This window comes from Dufourea novaeangliae, unplaced genomic scaffold (genome assembly GCF_001272555.1).
Source record: "Dufourea novaeangliae isolate 0120121106 unplaced genomic scaffold, ASM127255v1 scaffold108, whole genome shotgun sequence".
Taxonomy (NCBI): domain Eukaryota; kingdom Metazoa; phylum Arthropoda; class Insecta; order Hymenoptera; family Halictidae; genus Dufourea; species Dufourea novaeangliae.
The window spans coordinates 2,266,330-2,274,103 of record NW_015374014.1 but is presented as its reverse complement, the minus strand read 5'-3'; positions in this window follow the sequence as shown (position 1 = coordinate 2,274,103).

Here is a 7,774-nt window from a genome sequence, read left to right as displayed (position 1 = left end):
CGGTGGAAAATTTTAATGTAGGTACATGAAAATTTTTGGTTCTATAAAATATATGTTTTGACCTTATGTGAATATTTGTGGATATTGAGCTAACATTTAATTTATTGACGTCAAATAAGTTAGAATTCTATTTGCTTATTATCGAATATGCTAAAGATATATATCTTTAAATGTAAAATACAATCAATAGTACGAAATGACACTTCGAAGAAGGTTGATTTAAGTAAATAATTCATATATGGTATAGTTACTGATCTTTTGCTACGAGTTATATTTATCCATAAGTATTTATAGTACTGTAATAGTATGTAGATAGGTTTATGAGAAATTAACTGACAGTTATAACTCATTAACTTTCACGTCAGGATTACCTGCATGATTTATCTGGTAAGACGATACTAAATGATTAATATTAAGAAAGAACTATATATTTTTAAACAATTAAAGAAATTGATATTTCATAGATATTTCCTTGATTCTAAAACCGATTAAAAAATCTATCCTTAAGTACGATACTCTAAAGAAAATGAAAATGCAAGTTAAATATTAGATGAATACAGAAGTTTGATTGATCTTTGTGGACGATGTAATCGCTATAATTTTATTAAAACAGTTTCGAATAGATATTTACATCATTGAGTGATTGTCGGGTAGATTGTTGTGAAGGGTGAAGCATTTTAAAAATGGATCATTGACAGGCTGCATTTGCATCATACTGATTTCAATAAAATACTAACATTACAATAAATAACTTAGAAAATTTCCGTTTTCTTCTATAAAATAATTTCTGAAAAAAATGGTTAAACAGAATAGATCACATAGAATACTCAATTAGTGTCAGTCCTTTTTTTGTACATCTCCAATGTTCCTTACTATTGTAAAAAAAAATTGTTAATTAATCCTGAAATTCAGGGACATTTATTTTTTTCGCTTTCCACATCGTCTGTATTTGGAAGACACGATGGTGACGAAGATATCCATCTTTCGGTATCAATTTTTTTTTGTCACTGTATTCGTCTCAAGGACGAGACGTCCGACTGGCCCGAAAACGGCGGAGTCTGCCTAAAATCCGATTTCTTAGGTAGGTATACAACGCGTAGGAAATTACGCGGTGATCGAGCATCCAGATAACTCAGCGGCCCGAATAAAATTGTCCAAATGGATACGATGACTTACGCAAGGTCTTTGATTGCTCGTCGTTCATCCCGGTTCTGCTGAGTAACCTGAACTTGATGTTCGGGTTATGAAACGGATATTACTGTAACTACATAAAGATATCAAAGATTACAATAATATCGAGCATAAAGAAAAGACTACTTCCATCATACGTACGATTTTTCGTAATTAATTGGTACAAGTATTACATAGGTCGTAACGTACGAAATATCCTTGATTTCAGTTCACGAGGAACTTAATTTTGAAGTTTCTTCACTTTGTCGATTTATATCTCGAATATTTCGATACTGTCGTAGAATTTCTGCTAACTTTGTGTAATATCTGCGTGTTGCGTTGATCTACTTCAACTATATATCTTCGTTTCTCATCTTCTTTAAAGGTCTAACTCAAGAAGGTCTAACTTGCAGAAAATTTCGGAAATAAACGACTAACAATACGTTCGTGAAAACTAAGCTGACCAAATGCTATATTAATATTATGTGGGGTTTTTGTCGCAGAATGACGGAGTTCGTACTCATAAAGAAAAATAACTCGAATTTCGTGCGTATTCACTTTGCCGTTGCAAAGAGAATATTGAAGAATTTTCAACATTATTTGAAACAAATATTACACTAAACACAGGTCGACATTCAATTTTATGTGAATACATATAATCATTTCAATTCACCTATCAAGCTGAAGAATCTAAAGCATTCAATCAGTCATTTCATATATTACGACCTACATAATACTAACTATGTATTGAATGGCTGTATCCGTTCATTACCAATTTTATAATGATTTTTAACGAATTTTTTTGAAATAGAAGACAATAATTACAAGTTTTCAGTTCATCTTCTTGGATTCTTTCAAATCAAATTCATATGTAAAAAGATGAGTAGCATCTACCAGAGATCCTGCATGCAGGCATGATTTGCATATACACAAATCGCTTGTAAATCATAATTGGGTTCAAAACATTTACTGTGCAGTCGAATTATGATACACGCAGCTTAATTCTACATCGTATTTGCAAATTAACGCTACTCAAAGTTTGAACATGTGAAAAAATTACAAGAAAAATAATAGTGTGTTTATTAGCGTTTATCTCTGTGTTAACAACAGTGTGCCTTTATCGCACTGCTTAAACGAGATGAGAGGCATTTTAACAATACATCACAAGAGTGTATATAGAAATTAACATAATAGAATTTTTCGATGTTTGTTTAATTTAAATTAACCTTTAACAAACACTTAACCGTAGCCTCTCACCTGCTGATTATATACTACGAGGCCAGATAAAAATGTTATTTTGAGGTATAAATCCACGAAATTTCGATCAGGTGTGCTACTCGGGTTTGCGGGTTCCTGATACTCCTATGATACGGATAATCGACGAAGTACAGTTAACCGTTTCATGCAGTGAATCGTAATAAACAGTATACTTAGTCTTATATTTGTATTATGTTAATTATTTTAGCATGTCAAAAAAAGGAGAAATTAAAAATATTGCATTTCGTAAAGTATTGTCTAATAAATTTACACAATACTTTACGAAATAATACGTTTCTGGATCCCTGTTATAAGTCACTAAACTCGGAAGATATAGCAAGAAGACTTATTACAGTTATTAAGTTTGAGGATTAATAATTTATACAATGTTTTTTCATCTCGTATATAACGGAAATCGAGGACTCTGTCTCAATTTTATGTTGAACTTTCCATTCAACTGTTCAAGATTTTATGTCGAAAAAACGGAAGTACGATTGTTATGAGATTGGTTCGACTGTATGCTGAGTCTCGAAGTCGAAGCTCTGGAGTATTCATACATACATGTACATATTTGAAGACATACATTTTTCACGTTATATATTTCAATACAATTATTAAAATAAGAAACAGATAAAGATAAATTAACAGTGTTCCATAACTAATAATAAATAAGAACATATAAACATAAATTAACAATGTTTAAAATTTTACCTATGCATCGTCTATGAAGAAGTTAACAAAGCGGTATTTGCAATCACTATATATTTTTATACGCAACGGTAAAATAATCGAAAAAACCTAGAAAATATGCATTTCTTTGAATTTAAAAACCGTGTAAATCGAGGGAGGTGTGTAATTTACAAACGTATGATCCAGTTTATTATATTTCAGCATGTAAAAACATTATATAAAACAATTTGCATCAATAAATATTTTTCATACGGGCCAAAGAATATTCCATTCTTCTAAATTCCGAAGGCATTCGAATACTTATGAGAGGTACAGTCTGCCTACAAATCGACAATAGACGACCAGTTGAATCGATGAAGCAGTCTATGTATATATTAGGTGTACAAAAAAGTTCTGAGCTTTTTTTCATAAAATTCAATCTTTATTCAAAAAAGAACAAAAAAATATTAATCAGCGAAATATTCCCCGTTTGCATCAACGACCTTTTGCCATCTTTCGGGTAGCTTGCGAATTCCTTGATGATAGAAGCTCACCGGTTTGGAAGCGATAAAGTCATCAATGCATTTTCTTATTTCTTCAATTGTCACCAAGTGTGTATCAGCCAAATGATGTTGCAGCGACCAGAATAGGTAATAATCGGAAGGCGCCATGTCTGGGCTATACGCCGCGTGCAGGAGAAGTTCCCAGCCTAACGCAAAGATATGGTCCTGAGTCACTCTCGCAACGTGTGGTCGAGCATTGTCATGCAGTAAGATCACTTTACGTCGCCCTTGGCCAGTAAATGGCCTCTTTTCTTCCAATGCATCGTGCAAATTGGTCAATTGTTGTTGGTAGCGGTCTGCCGTGATTGTTTCACCCGGTTGTAGCAATTCGTAATACAACACACCTTTCCAATCCCACCAGATGCAGAGCAAAACCTTCTTGGCGTGGATATTGGGCTTCGGCGTCGATGTCGAAAGTTGACCAGGTTCAACCCATGATTTTCTATGTTTAGGGTTATGATAAAGAATCCACTTTTCATCGCCTGTAATGATTTTGTGCAGAAAATCTTTTTTCCGGAACTTCGAAAGCAAAGTAAGTGCAGTGTCACGCCGTCGATTTTTGTTGTCTTCGGACAATTCATGCGGATCCCATCTGCCTTCCTTCTGAACCTTTCCCATCGCATGTAAACGTACGGAAATGGTTTGCTGTGTAACGCCAAGCTGTTCTGCAAGCTCCTTTTCAGTTTGCGCAGAGTTTATATCCAACAGTGCTTGCAATTCGTCTGTTTCAATTTTTTGAGGGCGTCCAGCACGCGGTTCATCTTCAAGACTGAAATCTCCTTGGCGAAATTTTTTATACCATCTTTTACATGTACTGTGACTTACAGCGTTCTCTCCACATGCAGCACAAATCATTGCAGTGGCTTCAGCAGCATTTTTGTTCAGATGAAACGCAAAGTGGATGGAAAATCGAATATGCTCTTTTGTTATTGCCATCGTGAACACAACTGATTTTTGAGGTTATGTGCATCAAACGCCAAACCGTATGGCAGCTTAGAAGGCCAAATGTCAACGTTTTAAAACCGCAAAAGGGCGGGAAGATATATAAAATTTAAACTGTTATTTCGGTTGTATGAAATCTAAAACTCAGAACTTTTTTGTACACCTAATACGTATCATTTATACATACCACGGAACAGGCAGGGTGATTCATTCAGTTTCGTACCAGGTGACAAATTCAGCAATCCAACGTACACTTATGGATCACGATCTGAAAATAGATTTACGGGGAAAGGAAATTAGACCGGACGGGGAACAGGCATCGCGTCCCGCTTGCCCGTACGCATGTAGAACACGTTTTGCGATGGAAAGGAGCGGGAGCACCGCTCTCGTCTTACCGGAAACGAGACATCACGGTCTAATAAAATACAATATCCACGGCTGTGCGTGTCGTGAGCACGGGACAATGACTTGGAAGCATGCAAGGCGACATTTTAATTAAGGGAAAAAGTATGTACTACTCCCTTACTCCGTGTTACAGAACAAGCAAAGAAACCCCGGCCGCGCGGTTTTATCCGAATTTTGTGCCATACCGCCGCCGCTCTATACAGGGTGGGGCAATAACTATGTCCACTTTGAATATTGCCGTTATTTGTAATAATGTGAAAAAATGTTATATACAAAACTTACACGGTATAGAGGGGGGCATATTATGACACAAACATTTTCTGCGTGGGTGAAGGCATAGAGCAGATTTCAAGGTCATATCTATTTTTTTTTATGGAACGCTATGTTTTTTTTATCGCGATGTGATAGCTTGAGACAACTTCAGCGAGTCTTCTTGAGCGTTCTTACATTACAGGAGATGCTCGAAGTGGTGACCGTTTGCGTCAATGCAAAGTTGCAATCATCGTATCGCTGCATCACTTTTTCTGAAGGGTTTCTTCTTCAGAAATGTCTGCAGAATCCGATTCTGTCCAGCGAAATCATGCTTGATAAAGAATTTTCCGTCAAAATGCAAAAATAATGCGTAGATAGGACACGTAGCCACTGTTTTTTAAACTTTTATGTCTATTTAGAACTGTTCAAAATTACTAAATTTAATAACTGCATACACAAAGACAATCAGGAAACCCTTCTCTATCTTTTAAGACTAAACTGGACTTTCTAGCGTATTTAGTTTTCACGGAATACTCCATTTTTACCGAAATCGTCCGTTTTTACGAAACTTCGTGTTTTTCAAAAACTGAGGGTGGTAGAGCAATTCTGCTTGCGGATTCGTGTTTAGGGCGAGAAATTGTACAAGAATCGCTCAGTGGATATTGCAAAATATATCTAAGGTTAAAATTTTTTGCACAGTGTAATTGAGAGGTCCAGAGCAAGGGGGAGCTATACCACAAAATAATCAAAAATTAGAATTTCATTAATTTTAGCCCTTCTTGGTGTCTAGTTATTATCCTTTAATTTATAACTATGTGGCAAAATCCCTGTCTGCAGTATGATTGTATCATTACATAGTATAATTATAGTTTATTATGATGTACTCCATGTTTCATAGAAACCAATATCTCAGAACGCTGCGGTTGTAGCGTAACTTCCTTTTGTACTGGACCCTTCAATTAACGGTTTAGAAAAGATAGAAATGTATTTATTAATCGATTTATGAAGACAAATATAAGTATAATGTACGTACATATTGTACGTGTAGTTATATTAAGATACATATATTAGAAATATAATATAAATATGATATATTTAATATGTATATTTATTTTTTATTCACTATTTGCATATATGTTGCATATATTTATTTAAAGCAATATCAGAATGTTGGTAATTACAAATTAATAGAAAATGTACAATGCTATTTTGGTAATATAACAAATTTAGCATTTTATATTTAATTTTCTGATTGAAGCATGAAATTAAAAAATTTAAGAAAGTGTTTAAAATAATACGTCTTGGTTCTATTTAATTCTAAGATCACAGAAAGCAAAAATTGAATGAGATCGACAGGAACAGGAAAAATATGGCTACTGTATCACATTAAGGTTTTCAGAGGGAGATGCCTATATCATGATGAGAATTACCTCATAACTCTCAGTACATATGTCTATCAATAAATCGTTTCGTATCGGGATCCCTGACACAACAAAGTTCGAATTCAGTTTACATTGCCAGTCGACGCGGTTTCGTTTGTCTTTACAAGTTTGCGAATTTGTTGACCGATTTACCACGTAATTGTACGACTGGAGAATTGCTCTGTATGTATAGCATACATACAGCTAGAGAACGAACGAACGAACTCGTGCTAAATTGGATCGTATTACGTAAGCCTATGCGATTAAAAAATCTCAGGACAAACCCTTGCGTCAACTTTGCGAGTTTCAATTACAAGTTCCAGGTAACACGTCGCTGTAACGTGAAAAAAAAATTACATCTGACCGATTGTAAATATGTCATTTTAATTGTATGTATGTTAAAAGCAATGTACCTTTTGCGCGAATTATTTTGACAGTAGAAACTATAGTAGCAATCAATAAAGGCAGGTTAGATAGTATCGGAATGAGAATCATATGGAGGCCATTATTGAAATTGTTCTTCTAATTGTAAGTTAATAGTTTATCGATTTAACACTTAACTGGTGAGGTGTAAATCTTACAATTAGTCAACTGGTGAGATGGAATGTGACATACCCTAATTGTTTTCTATTTAAACAGTAAATTTTTTATATCTTTTTGGAAAAAATCATTCAAGTTTTTTGAATAGGTATATTAATATAAGCAGTATGAACACAATCTCATTTCTAAGAAAAGTACACAAATATGTAGTTTTGTATTCTCATGTGGGAAAACGTCGAATTGAACAAACATCTCTTCAAGTATTTATTAAATAAAAATAAAATATTGAAAAATATAGAACTGGCAATAAATAAATATTTTAAGCTAAGAAATATTGTATAAAAAAACTAGACGATTCTGTTGAGAAGAATTCTGAAGTGGGGTGTTAGCAACTCATCTAGGGTTTGCGCTAGCCATTTTCTACTTCTTCGAAATACATATACAATAAACTCTATATGCTTACTTCACGACGAGTAAGTACACAAAAACTGAGCCGTAATGGAAACTGATATAGACATAGACATCTATGCATGCATAAATACTTAATTACTAATT